Genomic DNA, 16,824 nt, shown 5'->3' with positions numbered 1-16,824 from the left:
GTCTTCTATATCAAAATTAATAAGATTGATACCTTTGATATACTTTCGGGTTATTCTATCAATTGGTCAAAATCTGAATTAATAGCAGTCGGTAGTATTAAGTTGCCCCTCTTGCCTTCCTGAGACTGGTTTGATACTTCCACAGCCCATCTTCATGTCTCATGTTTCAAGGGATAGAAGTAACACAATAGGTGGGATCCAGATTAAGTTAGCTGAACTGCCCAATGGACAAGTTGGTCATAACTAACAGTACAATCGTATGCAGTACAATCGTATGCAGTACAGTAGGACTTACTCCTCCCAAGTAAGTCCTATTGAGTTTAATGGGTCTTACTTCCAAGTAACTGCATACAGGACTACAGCTTCAGTGTAACTAACTTACAGTGCAATCCTACGCATGTCTACTTGGAAGTATGTCCCACTGAATTAAGTGGGACTTACTCTCAGGAAAGTGAGGACAGAATTGCAGCCTTAGTTTGGATACAACCCATTCCATTTTAAGAGCATTATAGTAATGGAGATGGATAGACTATGTTTGTATCAAGTTTCTGTGTCTCGTGGAAGTATTATAAGACCCTCACCAGGGCGTGAGGATGGGAGGCACCAAATGAGGCCCAGCATTTTAGATAGCCATGAGACTTCAATAATCAGTAGAATAAAGAGACATTTGATTTACACAGCCAGTGAAATTGTCTGTACTATGGTTTCTGGAAAACCCTACATTTGGACATCTAGGTAGTATATTTTATTGGCCACGTTCATTCCATGGAGTAATACATTCAACTCATTTTAAGTGGGCAGCCTCATGTCTCGACTTCTTATTTTATTCAAAACGCTTGTGCTTAGATTGAGCTGAATCTCATCTTTTCTCGACTACAGAAAATTGCCTTGGGGGTTGAAAACTTGTCTGATACACCAACAGAAAGGAGCTGAAGGCAGTGTAGCTGAAATGACAATTACTCAAGGAGCCACGTCACACAAACAGCTTGCCCAAGGTAGCATTTTCAAGAGACTGCCCACACTGCAAACTGTATGTATGAGCTTTGTCTAGAGCAAGAGACTGCAACAATGTTTTGGAGAAATTAATATTAAGGTTAAAAAAATATTATTACATTTATATCCCATCATTTTTCCTCAAAGGGACTCAAGGCAGCTTACACGGTCGTCCTCCTCTCCATTTTATCTTCACAACAACACTGTGAGGTAGTTAGGCTGAAAGTCAGTGACTGACCCAAAGTCACCCAGTGAGCTTCATGGCCGAGTGGAGACTAGAACCTGGATCTCCCACTCTGGGAGCCTTTTTTAGCTGAAGGGTCAAAATGCTGCAAATAAATAATACACCACACTGGCTCTCAAGTTCAACCAAATCTTTAGAAAGGATTTAACTTACAACAGTTACAGTGAAGATTTCGTCATCTTCCCCAGTAGATTGCAATGTGCAGAATTATCAGCCCAGTTCTAAAACTTGTAAGGTTAGAACGAAAGTGTTCAGGATGATGCGTATCAGCAACGCAATGCACCAAAACATGATGTTACGCCAGTATTGCAATGACATTACACCAGTGCCACCAGAAAGGCAGATTTGATGGGTATTAGTTACTGAAATCTAGTTCCATAAATACTGTGATACTTGTTTACCTCAGGCAACTCAACCATTTTTTCAGGAAGAGAATCTTGTTGTGGGGGAGCTACTTGCAAGAAGGGTGTAATGTACAAGCCGACTGAGAGTGCAACCTTATTCATGTTTAGACAGAAGAAAGACCTAAATTCCTAGCATGCCCCAGCTGTCATGGCTGACAGGAGGGATGCTGGGAATTGTAGGACTTTTTTCTGTCTAAACATGCATAGGATAACACTCTTAGTGCTTTAAAATATTTTGACATATAACACTCTCTAAAAATGAATAAGGCTGCAATCCTATACATGTCTACTCAGAAGTTTCACAGAGTTCAACAGGGTTTGGTCCCAAGTAGGAGCGTATAACATTGCAGCCTAAAATCTATCCAACATACACACACACACACACCCATCCTATCAAGCTTTACACCAGCCTTCCCCAACCTAGCACTCTCCAGCCATTCTGCCTGGGGGATGCTGGGAGTTGTAATCCAACACATCTGGAGAGTATCAAGCTGGGAAAGGCTGCTTTACACTATAGCTTTTAACTTAACAGCCCCCTTCGCACATGAATCCAATGAAGGAGCATCATGCATAAATAGGGGCTATGCCTTTGGCTCCACCCTTGAGGCTGTGTGGCTCCTCAGCCCAGCCCCAGACTTTCTACAGATGCTTAAGAAACCTCTTTGAAAACCACAAACATACACTATCACAAACAGCCGAGGAGAATAACTGCCATAAAATAATGAAGCATTAACAGCAGCTCTGTTTTAAAACAGATGTTTTCTATGCAAATACAATATACCCCCTGCTGTATTTTTTATCTAAATATATAGGCAAAAGTAGGAAATGAAAGTGTTTTGTCTTACAGCAAATTTCTCATTAAAAACAGTATGTTGTTGTTAAGAAAATGCAACTGACAAGCCATCAGTATTTTTTTTAAGATAGAAGTCGTGCGATAAATTACCCATTAAACTGCACTTCATCATAGCACTTATATGTTTAATGCCTTGCACAGTAAAGTGTGCCAAAAATTTATTAATATCATGGTTGCAATCCTGAACATAGGATGCTTAAATTCCTCTGAAGGCAGTGCAGGGCTGTCGTCCTCGTGTTTGCACATCGTAGCTAGAGCCCAGGTTGCTTTGTGTTTACTTTCACAAAAGAAATATAACAATGTGAAGTAGGCAACTCCTTACACATATAACTCAGATGCTGGGTTCCTGGCTGCTTGTACATCATCTATAAGAAAGATGCAAGGATAACTTCACAGGGAATAATTCCTACACCATTCCTACACCCTGCTGGAAGCAAGATTATCTGTATAGTTATCACAATAGCACTAACAGTAAATGACTTTACCTTCACAGCACCATTATTAAATCAAGTTAACGTCAGAGATGGAGTTAACCTGTGGACTAAATGTCAACAGGAGGTGTAAGGCACCACAGTTTTAATGACCTTACAACAAAAGATTGACATCATCAGCCCATCTTTCAAACACACACAAACATCCGCACAGCAGGTTCACTTTCCGAACGCCACAGTGCAAATCTGCAATGGATATAGAAATGCCCTTTATATCAGAAGCTGTCTGCTGCATGCTATATACTTCCACCTGCCATCCCAGACACACCACCCAACCCTCCATAGGCAAGTCTGAAGACAGAACTGCATTTGCTCCAGTCCTTCGGACAGAAACAAAAACCTGCAGGATTTACATCAAACATTCTTAAAACTGCAATACCTACCCGGGGAAGTAAATGAATAGACTGACAAGGCCAGATGGAAACCCAGAATTCACCTGCTACAACAACTTCCATCAACAACTGCCATAGGCCCTAAGCAGCATAGCCAACGGTGAAGGAAGATGGGAGTGCCAGTCCAATAACATCTGGAGGGCCAGACGTTCCCCATCCCTGTGCTACAGGATGGCCCAGCTGAGAAAGTAACAGAATACTACTCGTTGTCCACCTACACCTTCCAGCTACAGCCTCTCCAGTGTATCTTCTAGGGCCTACAGCCATCCTGGAAAATGATCGTTGCCTCTCACAGGGCTTGGGGTAGGGTAGACGACCTCTCCTTGGTTACAGAACACGCCCCCCCCCAACTACTTATCAGGAACAATTAAACTGCCCAACAGAGCTACACACCCAGGAACTGGCACCAAGTTTTGGTGCAGGGCCAACTCTGCCCCGATATCTACTTGATACAATGTATCAGCCATACCATCATTCACCTGCACATCTTCTAATGTGATATATGCCATCAAATGGCAGCAATGCCCTTCGGCCATTGACACTGCCAAACCAGACTGACTTTACGCCAGAAAATAAATGGACACAAATCAAACATTTTAAAAGGTCATGCGCAGAAACCAGCATGGGAGCATTTCAATCTTACTGAACATTCAGTAGCAGACTTGAAAGTTGCCACAGTTTATTATAAAAAAACAACTATTCCAAAAGGAGGCTCCAGCCAGCAGTTGCAGAGATGGCATTAATATGCAGATTTGATGCTGTCATATTTGAACTGAATACACCGTGCAGCCTTCCCCAACCGGGTGTCCTCCAGATATGCTTGACTACAAATCCCATCATCCCCAGCCACCATGGCCGAGTTGTAGTCCAATACATCTGGAGGGCACCAGGTTAAGGAAGGGTAGACCACAGAAAGTAATTGTTCTTCTTTACATGCCCATTCACCTTGCTTTGCTAACTCATTACCAGTCAGGAATGGGTTACACCCATGCTGATTGGATCTTTTACCCTTTTTACTGGATCTCCTTTGCATTTGACAACACACAGTAGGACACGTTGCATTGTTGGGCCTTCTGGCCTTATTTTGTAACAACATGCCCCATCTCCAACTACTGACAATCAGTACTACTAAGAACCAGAAAAAGGAGTTAGTCAAGCCTATCGACTAAAGCAGGCTTCCCCAATCTGTTATCCTCCAGATGGGGTGAATTGCAATGCCCATAATATGCAGATTTGATGCTATCATATTTGAACTGAATACACCGTGCAGCCTTCCCCAACCAGGTGTCCTCCAGACAGGCTTGACTACAAATCCCATCATCCCCAGCCACCATGGCCGAGTTTTGGTCCAACACATCTGGCGGCCACCAGGCTGCAGAAGGCCCAGCTAGAGTAAATTAAATCCTCATTATGTTTCTTTAGATTTTTTTCATTTTCATCCAATCCTTCCTCCTAGGATCAGGGTGGCATATATTACTCCCACGGTCCCACCCCCATTTTATCCTTACAGCAACCCTCAGAGGTAGATTAGGTTGAAAAGGACCCCCCCCCCCCAACTAGCTATGCAGTTAAGCCAGATTATGAGTCCAGGTCTTCCAAGGCCAGGTTTCTGCTGCTCATGACCTTTAAAGCTATTTACAGTTTGGAATGTGGATGCCTGAAGGACCCATCTTCTCCCATATAAACCTGCCAACCTAATAAAATCATTAGCAGAGGCTCTCTTGTCTGTTCCATCTATCCCTGCCACCTGCTTATCTAGACCAGGACTCAGGAGACCCAAGTTCTAGCTTCACTGGATGTAAACAAGCTAAATCTAACTGACAGGGTTGTTGTGAAGGTAAAATAGAGAGGAGGAGGATCATGTACACCGCCTTGGGCTCCTTGGAGGAAAAGGTAGGATATAAATAGAACAATAAATAAAATCAATCAATCTGGGAGAGGGCGTTCTTGGTAGTCACACCTAGGTTATGGAATCCTTCCTAACAGAGAGAATAGTCCCGTCCCCGTCCCCCCCATGACTGACTTCACATCGAATGGTGAAGGCATCTTTTATTAGTCAAAGGGTTGAATCCAATGTTAGTCCTACTTACAGTAATCCCACTGAAATGAGTGAAACTTAACTTCATTATGACTAACAGAAGTCCCATTCATTCCAATGGGTCTACTCTAAGTAGGACTAACATTGAATACGATCCATAGGATGAAGCCCTTCCTTCCTGCTTTTTTCCCCTGCAACTGGCTTGACTGGATTGTTTCACTTACAACTGGCTTTACTGTTAATATCATCTGCTGGTGGTTTTTTAAAAGGATGACAGTTTGTCTTAAGTATCAATTCCAATTTTGAGAAAACTCTCTGGAAAAGACCCTGATGCTGGGAAAGACTGAAGGCAAAAGGAGAAGGGGACGGCAGAGGATGAGATGGCTAGATAGCATCACCGATGCAATGAATATGGACTTGAGCACGGTCCAGCAGAGAGCGCACGACAGGAAGGCCTGGCATGCTATGGTCCATGGGGTCACGAAGAGTCGGACACGACTGAACAACAAAATCATTGCTTATGCAGTCAAAGCAGCACCACCTATGAACAAGAGGGGGAGGTAGCAGCAGGCTTGTGGGAAATCCCAAAGTTTGCAGAAGTACAAAAATTCTTCAGAAAAAAATGCTAAGAGGGAGGGTTGACCCCAAAACAGCCCACTGACAACTGAGCATGCTCAGTGACCACAGAACACTGATTGGCAGTTGGGGGCGGCAATGGAAAATGAAGGGGAGGAGAATGGAATGGAGTGACTGGAATTATGAACAGGGAGCACTCCACACTGCAACATTTTGCTGCTGGTCTCACTTGTTGCAGGTCTTCTATTTCTGTTTTAATTATGGTTGATATTTATTTTACTGTAATCTCCTTGAATTGCCAAGAAAGGAGGGGGCATACATTTATTAAATAAACAGATAAAACATATCAGTTACGCCACACTGGCTTTCATTTCTGTTTCAGCTACAACCACTCCTTGAGACCCTTTCAGAACTTCAAAGTATGCGATCACACAGAATAGAGAGAACAGCAGAAGATACATTGTTTATACTTGGCAATCAAATCGAGGTTTTTGGTCAGTCCAGGGAACCTCACAACTAGTTCTGTGCATCCAGCATAGCTTTAGATTTCCATTTCTTGAGCAACAACAAGCTACTTTGGAAACATGGGGATGTTTCAGAGGCTATGTGAAGAAGGAAAAAAGACAATTAAAAACCCCACCCGTGTGCATAAACTTAAGTAGCTCTCTGATCAGCAGCGAGCAAATGCAGAAACGTTTTAGGAGAGATTTCATCCCTGACAATGCATAGCAGGGCTTGCAGGAAGAAGACAAACCAGTTAGGAGTTGTACAGAAGCAAGCATTTTGCATTCACATTTTTTTTTAAAGAGGATCCGACTGATCCTCCAAAATGTCTAATAAAGTCACCAGACAAGATGCAGGTCAGTGAAAGTCAGGAATTTGACCACATTAATGGTTATAAATGGTAATCAAGTATACGCTCAGCATTCTGAAAATCAGGAAGATTAGCATTGTAAAAGCATAGTAAACAGAATCATACCTTCCAGATACTTTCGAATGCTCAGCTTGTGCCAATAATATGACACTAGTACAGTGTAGGTATAAAATAACAATTATATTAACTTAGGCTATGACAAGATCCTGTCTAGAATAGTTGGATACTCATCTCTCTGCCCTGCAAATGAAGCCTGATCCCAACTATATTTACTAAAAGCAAGTGCCGCTGAGTTCATAATTCCTGATAAATATGTTTAGGACTGCAGTCCTAAAAAAATGATTAGAATTAAAAGCATCAATGCACAGCAGAGGTTTGTTGCCTTCTGCCAGCCGTCTCCCTCATGGGTGAATAGCTTCTAGGAGATCTAGCTCTGTTCAACGTTTTTCATCACAAACACGGACTGTTTCTTCATAAAGATTAAGGAGGAAATGGTTGCTTGAAACTCAAAGTCCACAGTGTGTATATCTACGTGTTACCAAAAAAAAAAAGGGGGGGGGCTGGCCAGGTACAAGAGAGGAGAGAGCTACTGCACTTTTAATAGGTGTGTAGAAGAGGACATTTCAGCAGGTGTAGACTGCGTGACAAGATGAATTTCCCTCTTCTACATAGTCAGCCCTATCATTAGGTAGAGTGAGGCAGCCGCCTCAGTCAGCAGATGCTGAGGGGCAAGGAGTGGACAGTGCTGCGGGTGCCACGTGACCTGCAGTGTGCCCAATAAGCTAGCCTGCTGCCCACAGCTGCAGTGGAGGACACAGTCCCATCACCAGTGTTAAACTGAGAATCAACTGCCAGTCTGGGTTTTTTGAAATTATTATTACTATTTATTAAATTTATATCCTGCCTTTCCACCAAAAATGTCGCTCAAGGTGGTCAACAATAATAAAACAGAGATTAAAAACAAAAACTTAATTAAAAGTTCACAGAACATTAAAAAATTAATTAAAAACGCTATTAAAAATGCAACAATAAAAGAAATAAACAGCACCCAACCTAATAAAGCTCCCTTCAGCAGAAGGTCAGCTTACAACAGGTTGGCTTTCATGTACAGAATGGGAGGGAGACACCATTTTGTTCTTTGCCTCAAGCTACAGAGCAAAACGTCTTGGGCCAACCCTGCTTCTGCATCACTATTAAGGGTGCAGGAATCCTGTCCACTTTTGCAACTGGTCACCATAAAATTCAAGTGGTTAATGCGCAGCAAAATCCTATGTATGTTCATTCAGAAGTAAGTCCAGCTGAGTTAATGGAGTTTACTCAGTGTAATGGCATTTCAGTGTCCTAACATGCACACTTACCCACTGAAGTTTACAGGACTAACTTGTGTGTGAACAGGCACAGGCACCCGCCTTCAAAGGTTTGACTGACATGCCCTTACTAAATGTTAACTACGGCTTGCAGGCCAGTCCTATGCATTTCACTTGGAAGTAAGTCTTGCTGAGTTCCATGGGATCGTATCAGTGTCATCTCCAAAGAAATCTGGAAATGCTGTCCTTTAAAAACAACAACACACACCCAGTATCGTCAAATGTATAGTTCTGGTGGAGTACAACAATAACACAAACTAAATAAAACAATGTTAGCAAAGGGCTAACTTCCTCTCGTCACAGATGGGGCTCTCACGGAAACGAAGTCAGTCGGACTAAATTGGCACTCAGGAGATCAGCAACAGGCTTGCAGGGAAGGATCCGGTTTAAACGGAAGCCCCCTCCCGGGGGAATCCGCGCAGCAGGGTTTGCATATGGCCCGGGTTTGAATTCCAACAAGTCTTGGAAGTTGCGAGTCTCCCCTTTTTTGGCGGAGGGAACGGGGAGGAACCTTGCATCGATTGCCCAGATTCAGCAAAAGGCAGCAGATCAACCCAAGGCGAGAAGGGAAAGTTTGTTTGCTTAGTGAAACTCCTTGGGTTGTCTCCAATATCAGTCCTACTTAGAGGAGACCCACTGACATGAACGGACCTTAATTTATATCAGCTTTCCCCGAGCTGGGGCCCTCTGAATGTGTTGTAGTACAGTTCTCATCATCCCCATCCAGCAGGGTCAATGATCAGGGGTGATGGGAGTTGTAGTGCGACAGATTTTGGGGCGGGGGGCGTACCAGGTTGGGGAAGGTTGAGTTAAGGCTACCACTGGATACAAACCCGCAGGTTGTCGCCTCCGCTCCACATCCAGCAGCCGGCTAGAAGAGGAGTGCCGTGGGAAAGCGGGCTTTTCCCGCAGCCTCCCTTCTGCCTCACCCCACCCCGAAAACTACCACCAGTTTTCCAGCCTGAACCCAAAGCTCCGTGCTGAGAGAGGTGACAGACGACACTCACCGCCTTTGCCCGGCTGCTGGAAGGAGCTGCTCTGATGCAGCCGGGGGCGCAGAGAAGCGAGAGACGGGGCGCAGGCGGCCCTGCTGCAGCGGCGGCGGCTCTCTCCCCCTTCGTGTTTTGATTCGATGGACCACGTCAGACTCCAGGCGCCACCACGAGAGCCGGATCTCCCGGCTCCCAGAAGGGGCAGGGCTTGTTTGGCACCCTCCGGCCCCCACAAGCAGAGCGGCGGTGGGCGGCGCAGAAGGCGCGGGAGCCTCCCGCTCGGCGCTCGTTGGAAGAAGACCTCTGGCTGCAAGAGCGGGCGTTCCTAGGCGGGGTTGACGCGATCAGAGTTTGGGCGTGGCTGGCGCAGCTGTCCCCAACCTGGCGCCCTCGAGATGAGCAGGACTGCAACTCCCATCATTCCCAGAGGGGAATTGCAGTCCCGCACAAATCGAGGGCGCTAGGCTAGGGACTGGTGGGCTAGCTCGCTGCCCTCGTGAGGTGCTTCTATGCGCACAGTCATCTTTCTTTGTCGACGATCTCTCGAGGTTGGGTCACACCCATTCATGCCGGATCGTTATTATTATTTTCTTTTAACGGGATCTGGTTTGCATTTGCGCTCGAGATAAGAATAGGGCCACGCGGATCTCTTGCTTTGTTGGGCCTTGCGATTTGTTCCAGTTTGGACTACCAGCCCCCTCCTTCTCTCTGCTTTCTGTGTCACACACGCACACACACCAGTAAAGACGAAGGCGGATGTTATTACAAAGTGACACGAAGAGGCCCAGCAATGGGTGTGTGTTTATCAACAGATGATAAGAAGTTTAGACTTCAAAGGCCCAATCCTCTGCGTGTTTAGATAGAAAAGAGCCCTACAACTCCCAGCATTCTCTAGCAAGCAGTGCTGACTGCGGGCACAATTACACCCAAAGGGCACATCCTATGCATGTTTAGACAGAGAAAAGGCCTACAACTCCCAGCATTCCCCTGCCAGCATGGATGGCTAGGGAATGCTGGGAGTTGTAGGCCTTTTCTCTATCTAAACATGCATAGGATTGTGCCCTAAGGCGACTTTCCCCAACCTGGTGTCCTCCAGATGTGTTGATTACAACTCCCAGCATTCCTGAGCACTAACCATATTGGTTAGAGCTGATGGGAGTTGAAGTCCTGGAGACCACCAGGTTGGGGAAGTCTGTTTTAAAGTCCAGGAATTGGGTAAGGGACCTGACCTGGATGGGGTTGCACTCCCCCTGAAGGAGCAGGAGTGTAGGTTGGGAGTACTCCTACATCCATCCCTGTCACCGGAGCCCCAGGTAGACTCTGTGGCCCAGAGTACTTGGGGCCAGCTTCGGCTGATCTGCCAGCTATGGCCTTTCCTGGACAGAGATAACCAAGCCACAGTAGTGCACGCACTGGTAACTTCCTGATTAGATTACTGCAATTCACTTCATGTGGGGCTGCCCTTGAAGACGACACAGAAGTTGCCGCTAGTGCAAAATGCAGCATTTAGACTGTTAACTGGAACATCACATAACACTGATTTTAAAGGAATTGCACTGGCTGCCAATACGTTTCCGGCTGGAATTCAGGGTGCTAGTGATGACATTTAAAGCCCTAAGCAGCTTGGGACCTCAATATTTGAGGGAGGGCCTCTCCCTATATATGCCTGCCCGAGGATTGAGATCTGTTGGAGGAGCCCTCCTCTGCATTCCACCAGTGCAAGATATACACTATGGTGGGATGTGGGAGAGAGCTTCTTGCTGTGGCACCCTGGTTGTGGATTGCCCTCCCCTTGGAGGCCTGATTGGTGCAGACAGCGGTTTCATTTCTGCGCCAAGTTAAAACATAGCTTTTTACCAAAGCCTTTAAGGACTAATTGGATTCCCTGAGTTTGTACACTATTTTAACTGTTTTATTGTTTTAGATTGGTATTAGCTAGCTTAATGATTTAACATGTTTTTAGCTATTTAAATTTTTTATTGTTTTACACTGTTTAAATTGATTTTATCTGTATGCCACCCCGTGATCCTAATGATATAGGGCGGGCTACAAATGTTTTAAATAATACATACATAAAGTTAAAGTACCACATCTCTCTACTGGAGTAACTATCATTAGATTTGGTGGAACTTACCTCTGAGTAATCATCCACAGGATCTGGATATAACATACTTTTCTCCTTTTATTTAGGATTCCCAGCAGTCAGGTGGTTTACCTGCCTATTTAGTGTGTTTGCCTTGGGGACAGGATGAGGTATTTTGTTGAATAAAATAGGTATTTTGAACAGGGGTAAGGGCTATTAACAATGTAATTCTACTGAGACTCCATATATTTTATTTTATTTTATTATTACATGTCTATTCCACCTTCCTTCCAAGGAGCTCAAGACGGCATCCATGCTTCTTCCCCCACTCATTTTTTTCTCTTAAAAAACCTGAGAGGTAGGTTAGAGTGAGAGATTATGACTGGCTTAAGGCCACCCAGTGAATTCCATGGCTAAGTGGGGATTTGAACCCAGATCTCCCCAGTCCTAATCCAGTGCTCTAACCACGAGAGTGATGGAGTGGCTTGCTTTAACTTCTGACTTGTCCAAGTTGATCCCTGACTTGTCAAAACCTCCTTCTGGCTCGGATCCCTGACCCACTCCTGGCTCTGCCCAGTTACCAAGTATTTTGAAATCACATGTTGGCGACCTTTCTGGGTAGGGTTGGGTATGAATATTTAATATTATCATAACATTTATGAAGCATTTTTTTAGTATAGGAATTTAACATACATTATTTTACTACTTATAAACTATCTTATTAGGTAGGCCAGTATTGTTACCCCTGTATAATGCGGGGGTGGGGGAGCAGGAACTGAGCTTCAAAAGGTTTCTCAGTAATCCATACAACAAACCTTTAAGAGAGGCCAGTATTATTATCCCCGTATTACAGGTGGAGCGCCTGAGAGATGGTGGCTGTTGAGAAGTTCATGTCTGAGATAAGATTTGAATTGGGGACTTCGCAAGTCGTATTTGTAATCAATATCATATATGAATTCCTTTATTTGTGACTTGCTTTATTACCATCCCTTTGGGGAATTGAAAATTATATTTTCCTTTGATATTGTATCAAAAAATGTACTGTCATTTTCATATTTTCATACCATCCTGTTTAATTTTTTAAAAATGTATTTATATGGTATCATTGTACTTGCACTTTGCAGAGTAATGTAATCCAAAAAGACAAGTCCCTATGCCAAGAAATATATACAGTGGGTGAATGGGAAAGACAAGGGTAACAAGGGAAAGAGGAATGCAAACAGATGCAGTTATATGTACCTGCACTTCATTTGGTTTATGAATTTTATGTATTTATTTTTTTAATTATAAAATAACAAGCACAAATTAGCTTTTCTAGCACTTGTGCGGTTGTGAGTGCTATTTCCTGAATGTAATGAAAAAGATTTCCTGGATGTAATGAAATCTGGATTAGCATGCAGTCAAATAGCTAATGTACTCTGGAGGAAACTGGAGGTAGATCTAATACAGCCAGATTATATATCCCTTCACCATTTAGGTTGCAATTCTGCACACACTTACCAGGGAGTAAACCCCACTGAACAGTGTGGGACTTACTTTTGAGTCAACATGCATAGGTTTGTGCACACACGCATATACTGATTAGTTTTATCTGAGGAAGAACATATATGTTTGTTGAAAAGAGCAGGGAAATTTGGATATTATCCTTGGATATCTAACTTCTCATCCACCACAAGTTTTTCCATCTTTTCATTTCTATGTCTAGTGCAGCTGTCTTCTATGGTTGTCAGTACTTAACACTGTAATTGTAGCTTCATGTTTGGTCTTAATCTTCCCAGGCAATAAACATTAACAGGGCAATCCTAAGCACACATATCTGGATGTAGGACCCATTGAACTCATTAGCCTGGTTCATACGCAATGTGAATGAGCCAGCATGCTAGTCATGTGCTCCCATTTGGTTTCCGCCAGTGCGAGCAGCTAAACAACCCAGGGACGCTTTTTCCCTGGGTTGTTTAGCATGACATCTGAACTCAGAACTCTTGCTTGTCTTTTATCTGACAAACCAGAGTTGGAACCCAGGGTATATCCATTCCCTGGTTTGTTTAGACACTCTCTCTGGCAGCAAGAACGATTGTGCTGCGTGAACTAGCACGCTGGCTCATTCATGACAACTCAGAGTTAAAAACAACAACACACACCTAGGTTGTCACTGCATGTGAATCATGCTTACTTCTGAGGTGACATGCATAGGGTTGTGCTGTAAGGGAGGGTGCATTCCAGGGAATAAGCCCCTTGAATACAGTGGGACTTACTTCTGTATAAATGTGCATAGGCTCAAGCTGTACATGGGCGGGGGGGGGGGAATCTGTACACTATTCTTGTTTATTTTATTTCCATGTAGGGTGCACTGTCAGTCGCTGTATAATGTATGAGTTCTCATTAAAAATAGTTTTGGAGTCCCAAACAATAGCAACATCCCCTATCATCGTTACAATGTCATTTCACTTTGAACTTCCCCTAAATTCCTTGGAGACCGTGTTTTCCAGCACTTTTGTATGGGAATGCCCATCTAACCAAGTTTAGAAAACAACAAAAGAAACAACCATCATTAGGGTTAGCCACTCTCCAAATTATTATAAATTTATAGGATACCATGCTATTGTCATTGAAGAAGGACTCATGAGAGTATTGCATAAAGGCAACAATATGGTTGGGAAAATATTTTGTGCAGAAAGATCTTTGGAGGTAAAAGAAATACACTCAGTACATGCTCAGAGGTACTCACTTTGTTTTTTCTTCTGTTCTAGCAGGGCTAAGACTCAGTTTTTCATGCTGAAGCCCTGGCTTAGATTCAGCCCTGCATGCTGTCCAAAATAGTAGTAGTGGCAGCAGAATTTTATTTATGCTGGCTATAAGCCTTGACACACAGAGACAACAAAAGGAAAACATCGCAGTCCAAACACATACGATTATATAAAACAACAAACTACCACAAAGAGAATATCCAGCTAGTCCAGCAGAAAATTAAAATTAGCTTTCCCTCAAGGCCTTCATTACCAGAATTCTGATTTTAATATGCAAAATGAACCATACATGCTAACAAAATAATGCCTGGGTGAGGCAGATTAAGGGTGCAAATATTTGCGTGTTTAGACAGACAAAAATCCTACAACTCCCCAAATTCCCCTGCCAGACTTAGAACCTGAAGTTTGGGGGAACCCTCTGGAAGAGTATGAGATATGGCATGGAGGGCCACAGTAGGTAGGAGAGACTGGCGAAAATCATGTGCCTGGCTTTGCACAAGCAGTGGCACTTTCCACTAGTGCAAAAACACCTTTGGATACAGCCCACATTGTTTTAAAAGGGTGCGTGGGAAATTTGGTCTAGATGTTGAAAGAATTTATGATATGGATAAAATAGACATATTCTTAGTTATTTTGCAGCCATTTTTACAATGTCAACCTGCTAGAGCCAAAAAGTACTCTTTTAATGTTGCCATTCTGTCTTCTATTCCTCCCATGGCTATTGTATAGACTCCAACATACATTAAATTCTGCTGTTAAGTTCATACCTCTAACTCATCAACACTACTAGACAATTGCCCTTATTCCTGCCCCAAAACAGCTACACTCAGTCTACAAATTTAACAACTGGAACCAAAGCATTATTAAACATATTGAGCCTCAGTCTTTTGTCCAGAATGAAATGGAAATGGAAGTGCTTCCTAGTGGTTTTAAAGTGCAGCAGGGGTGCTTCCAGATGAGGGATTTATAGTGCAATCATCTATGGTGCCTCATCTATGGAATTTTGTAGGGGGTCCACACGACGTCTTCATGCTCCTGTGATCCTCCCGTGCTTCTCCCCCCACTCCCTTCTGTCTTTTCTCTTAACGCAGAAAAGTGCATTTAGGGAAAAAGCAGAATAAAAGCAGTTGTGGATAGGAAAATGTGTGTCTGAGGCACAGTCGGAGATTTCCCTGGGGAAGCGGGATGACGTGTTGGGGATGTCCCTCCTTTCTCTATCAGTTGACTTGCATTTTCAGTTGTAGTAATTTCATGTCCTGCACGGAAACTCCTCCAAAGAGCTTTTGCCTCCTTGATGTGTCTAGTCTTCTCTGGATGTTTTGCTTTGTAAATATTTTATTTACAAAAAATGTAAATGAAAGTATTTCCTATAAACTCAGATTCTGAAACTCAGTGATGCATGAAAATTGGCACGCCATCTGGATGGTACTCTGGATCGTGTCCTTTTGTTGTTGTTTATTTGGTCAGTCGCTTCCGACTCTTTGTGACTTCATGGACCAGCCCACGCCAGAGCTTCCTGCCGGCCGTCGCCACCCCCAGTTCCCCCAAGGTCGAGTCTGTCACCTCCAGAATATCATCCATCCATCTTGCCCTTGGTCAGCCCCTCTTACTTTTTCCTTCCACTTTCCCTAGCATCAGCATCTTCTCCAGGATAGCCTGTCTTCTCATGATGTGGCCAAAGTACTTCAGTTTTGCCTTTAATATCCTTCCCTCAAGTGAGCAGTCTGGCTTTATTTCCTGGAGTATGGACTGGTTTGATCTTCTTGCAGTCCAAGGCACTCTCAGAATTTTCCTCCAGCACCACAGTTCAAAAGCATCCGTCTTCCTTCGCTCAGCCTTCCTTATGGTCCAGCTCTCGCAGCCATAGGTTACTACGGGGAATACCATTGCTTGAACTATGTGGACCTTTGTTGTCAGTGTGATGTCTCTGCTCTTAACTATTTTATCAAGATTTGTCATTGCTGTCCTCCCAAGAAATAAAGGTCTTCTGATTTCCTGGCTGCAGTCAGCGTCTGCAGTAATCTTTGCGCCTAGAAAGACAAAGTCTGTCACTACCTCCACGGTTTCTCCCTCTATCTGCCAGTTATCAATCAAGCTGGTTGCCATAATCTTGTTTTTTTTGAGGTTTAACTGCAACCCAGCTTTTGCACTTTCTTCTTTCACCTTCGTCATGAGGTTCCTCAGCTCCTCCTCGCTCTCAGCCATCAAAGTGGTATCATCTGCATATCGGAGATTGTTAATGTTTCTTCCAGCAATTTTAACTCCAGCCTTGGCTTCATCAAGCCCAGCACGTCGTATGATGTGTTCTGCGTACAGGTTGAATAGGTAGGGTGAGAGTATACAACCCTGCTGTACTCCTTTCCCAATCTTAAACCAGTCCGTTGATCCATGGTCTGTTCTTACCGTTGCTACTTGGTCGTTATACAGATTCCTCAGGAGGCAGACAAGGTGACTTGGTATCCCCATACCACCAAGAACTTTCCACAATTTGTTACGATCCACACAGTCAAAGGCTTTAGAATAGTCAATAAAACAGAAACAGATGTTTTTCTGAAACTCCCTGGCTTTCTCCATTATCCAGCGGATACTGGCAATTTGGTCTCTAGTTCCTCTGCCTCTTCAAAACCCAGCTTGTACATCTGGCAATTCTCGTTCCATGAATTGCTGGAGTCTACCTTGCAAGATCCTGAGCATGACCTTACTGGCATGTGAAATAAGTGCCACTGTTGGATAGCTTGAACACTCTTTGGTGCTTCCCTTTTTTGGTATG

The 16,824-nt window shown here is 43.7% G+C and overlaps 1 protein-coding gene across 3 annotated transcripts in view; it reads right to left on the bottom strand.

Annotated features, from left to right (window-relative positions):
* The window catches only part of SMIM14 (small integral membrane protein 14), a 34,969-nt gene extending 25,586 nt beyond the window's left edge, over positions 1–9,383 (bottom strand). For all 3 annotated transcript variants that reach the window (XR_014792175.1, XM_084856905.1, XM_084856907.1), the window contains exon 1: positions 9,240–9,383. The gene's annotated coding sequence lies outside the window, so the exon portion shown is untranslated. The remainder of the gene's footprint in view (positions 1–9,239) is intronic.
* Between the last annotated feature and the right edge of the window lie 7,441 nt (positions 9,384–16,824).

Source organism: Heloderma suspectum, chromosome 5 (genome assembly GCF_057233095.1).
Source record: "Heloderma suspectum isolate Gila_16-S chromosome 5, 16-S_ref, whole genome shotgun sequence".
In the NCBI taxonomy this organism is placed as follows: Eukaryota; Metazoa; Chordata; class Lepidosauria; order Squamata; family Helodermatidae; genus Heloderma; species Heloderma suspectum.
Note: the sequence above shows the minus strand (reverse complement) of the source record. Positions and strands in the feature narration are given on the sequence as shown.